Source organism: Rattus norvegicus, chromosome 18, assembly GCF_036323735.1.
Source record: "Rattus norvegicus strain BN/NHsdMcwi chromosome 18, GRCr8, whole genome shotgun sequence".
NCBI classification, from domain to species: domain Eukaryota; kingdom Metazoa; phylum Chordata; class Mammalia; order Rodentia; family Muridae; genus Rattus; species Rattus norvegicus.
Window position 1 is genome coordinate 63,087,840 of NC_086036.1, and position 4,165 is coordinate 63,092,004.

Genomic DNA, 4,165 nt, shown 5'->3' on the forward strand with positions numbered 1-4,165 from the left:
CATGAAAGAACACACCACACAATAACCTCTAATAAGATATAATTTGCCCATCTAGACAGCACAAAATCCTGTACACACCCATTCCTTTAAAATATTCATAAGAACCTGTATCTATGCACAAAGATTGTTTTCAACACCATTGTCTTCCACGACCCTACTAGTATGACCCATTAAGCTCCACTTAAGTGATTTCCTAATCCAAAGTCCCGACGGCCACATTCTGCTGATCAACAGCAAGTCAAGCCTGTTGCAGAAACACCCCACTCCCTGGTACCAATTTCTAAGTATATTTTCCCCAGGTCTACCTTCATATATCACTTACTCTTTTTACCTTGAACCTTTAGCGTTTTGTTTTTTGTTTTGTTTTTGAGACAGGGTTTCCCTGGATAGCCCTGGCTGTCCTGGGGTTCATTCTGTAGACCAGCCTGGCCTCAAACTCAGAAATCCACCTACCTCTGCCTCCAAAGTGCTGGGATGAAAGACACAAGCCACCACCACCCAGCTAGTATCCCTGTTTTTGTTCTGTACACTTACTGTTTTGATTGTTATATGTTGTGGGGGAATTCCTTTTCTGGTCCTATTTGGTATTCTGTATGCCTCTTGCTCCTTGACAAGCACCTCCTTTATAGATTGGGGAAAATCTTTTATGCTAGGTTAAAAATGTTTTCTGTGGCTTTGACCTGGGTTTCTTCTCCCTCCTCTATCCCTATTATTCATGGGCTCAGTCTTTTTCAGTCAGTGCATTCTTCTTAACGAGGAGAACTTAATGAGGGAAACTGGAAGCATCCACCTCCCCATGCGCCCTCACTCATTAAATACCTCACCTATCTACTTTTTACATTTTTGTCTATTTCATTTACTGTGTGGGATTGTAGGTGGAGGCCAGAGGACAACTTTCTGGAGTCAGTTCTCTGCTTCCAGACCCAGGTGGGGCCTGGGGGTTGAATTCATATTCTCGGGCATGGTGGCAAGAACCTTTACCTATTGAGTCGTCTGTCTTAAAGGCTTCTATAGAATTATCTTTTAAAAATGTTTCTTGAACATTTGTAGTCCATCTTTTGAGAACTTTCTGTTTAGTTCTATGTCCCATTTTTTCCCATCTTTATTAACTTGAGTATTTCTTATTTACATTTCTTTTTTTTTTTAAAGATTTATTTATTTTGTATATGAGTACACTGTAGCTGTCTTCAGACACACCAGAAAGGGACATCAGATCCCATTACGGATGGTTGTGAGCCACCATGTGGTTGCTGGGATTTGAACTCAGGACCTCTGGAAGAGCAGTCGGTGCTCTTAACCACTGAGCCATCTCTCCAGCCCTGCTCTTCCAGAGGTCCTGAGTTCAATTCCCAGCAACCACATGGTGGCTCACAACCATCTGTAAAGAGATCTGATGTCCCTTTCTGGTGTGTCTGAAGACAGCTACAGTGTACTTATATATAATAAATGAATAAATCTTAAAAAAAAAAAGTTGCCTTGGCTGTGGTGTTTCTTCACAGCAGTAAAACCCTAACTAAGACATACATATATATGTGTGTGTGTGTGTGTGTGTGTGTGTGTATGATATGTACATATATAATAGGATTAATATATACACAAATATCTATGTGTTCGTTCCTATATATGATTTATTATTTATATATTTATCATATATATGATTTATAAGAGTGGCTTATAGGCTGTGGTCCAGCTAGCCCAACAGTGGCTGTCTCTCAACAGAAAGCCCAAGAATTCAGTATCTGTTCAGTCCGTGAGGCTAAATGTTTCAGCTGATCTTCAGTATACACTGGAATCCTGAAGAGGTTCGTACCACTGAAGGAGTGAATTGCCAGGGTGAGTGAGGGCAAGCAGGCAAAGAGCAAAAGCTTCCTGCTTCCATGTTGCTTTTATAAGCTGCCACCAGACAAAATGACCCAGATTTAAAGTGGGTCTTCCCACCTCAAGTGATTCAAGAAAAACCCCTCACAGACACTTGGGTTTTAATTAATTCCACATTCAGTAAAGGTGACATCCAAGAATAGCCATCACTAGTGAGCTGAGGAAAGCTCAAAAAGTCCTGGGCCCTGAGGCTCATGACCCTTTACAATCACCTGTACCTGTCTCCCCCGAGTCTGTGGATCGAGAGCTTTTCTCCTGCACGCTCTTTTGCTTGTATGCAGCCCAGACAGGGAAGGACTTGCAGTGCTCCTCTGTCAACTGGCTTCTTTCCATCACCAGTCTTTAAGTTTGTCGTGGGGCATGCACATACACGTGTGTGGGCGGTGTCTTCAGAGACTAGAAAAGGTGGTCAGGTCCCCCGGAGCTGTGAGTGATTGACGGGAGTATTGGAAATCGAACTCCAGTCCTCTTTGAGAGCAGCAAGCACTTCCCCCCCCCCCCCCCCAGAGCTGGGGACCGAACCCAGGGCCTTGCGGTTGCTAGGCAAGCGCTCTACCACTGAGCTAAATCCCCAACCCCAGCAGCAAGCATTCTTAAGGGCTGAGCCCCCTCATATGTCAATCCTGATGCATTTGCCACAGTCTGCCTACCCCAAAAGGACTTAGATTCATGCTTATAACGTAAGCACCTTTTCTTCTCTTGGGCCCTAAATACCAGGCAATTAATAAAGTGCAGTTGTCTTGTTTAAGCAAACAATAACACCAGAGAAGCCATTTTGCCCAGGATGACATTGGGGGAAAAGAATCTGATGATTTTCACTCTGCAGTCACTCTGCTGAAGGTTTTGAAACAGGTGATAGCTACCTTTTAGCTTTGCTCTCTTTGGATCAGGAGTTGATTGATGCCCACGGCTTGCCTAATCCATTCACCTGCGGCTTTGTGGCCAGGTTCCTGATGCTGGTTCACCTAACCAGAGTCTTACAGCCCACACTTCCGTTCCGGCTCCCTTTTAACTAAACAGTGAGGTGTAGATGAGGGTCGCTGGCTGAAATATTAGTATTCGAAAGCTTTTTTTTAAGTTTTTATTTTATGTGAGTCCACTGTCGCTGTCTTCAGACACACCAGAAGAGGGCATCGGATCTCTTTACAGATGGTTGTGAGCCACCATGTGGGTGCTGGGAATTGAACTCAGGACCTCTGGAAGAGCAGTCAGCGCTCTTAACCGCTGAGCCATCTCTCCAGCCGGAGTTTTAAAGTTTTAAGCTACTTCTTCGAGAATCTATTCCTCTCCCATTTCTCTAACCGCCTCCCTGTTCCATCAAACTTTGATCTTAAAGAGTTCGGGCCACAACAAAGAAATGGAGCTAGTTTAATGCACAGACGTTCAGAACTTAGACCATAAACTTCTGCCACACAAGCTCAATCATAAAAGCTTAGCATGTGGGGGGCAGGAGCTCAGTTGCAGCTGGTGGGGTCTAACGGTTACACCCACTCTGGGGAGCCATGTGATATGACCGACTACAGTCAGCTAGAAACCTGCACTGTGACATAAAAATTCCTCTTCAAGGCCTTTAATTCCAGCCCTCGGGAGGCAGAGGCAGGTGGATCTTTGGGAGTTCCGGGCCTGCCTGATCTACAAAGCTAGCCCAGGAAACCCTGTCTCAAATAAATAAATAAATAAATAAATAAATAAATAAATAAATAAATAAATAAATAAATAAATCCAAAGGCGCACCTACAAATGCACACATCTGTGCACCAAAATTGATGTGCAAGGGGTTGGGGATTTAGCTCAGTGGTAGAGCGCTTGCCTAGCAAGCACAAGGCCCTGGGTTCGGTCCTCAGCTCCAGAAAAAAAAAAATTGATGTGCAAAAGTATTTGAAGCAGCAATGCATGTATTTGGAGCACTGCTTACCCACAGTACATATATAGATAAAGAGTGTAGTGAAGGGACCGGAGAGATGCCTCAGCGGCTAAGAGCACAGGCTGCTCTTCCAGAGGTCCTGAGTTCAAATCCCAGCAACCACATGGTGGCTCACAACCATCTGTAATGGGATCCGATGCCCTGTTCTGGTGTGTCTGAAGACAGCGACAGTGTACACATATACATGAAAAATAAATAAGTAAATATCTTTTAAAAAAGAGTGTAGTGGAGTACAAAATGGTCATGAATATTAATGAATCATAGTTAATAAAGTAGTATCAGAGTCTCACTAATTGAGTCAAAGAAGCTGAGTTGTTGTTTTTTTTTTTTTTTAAGGGAATATCAAGTGTTTCTATAGTCGCG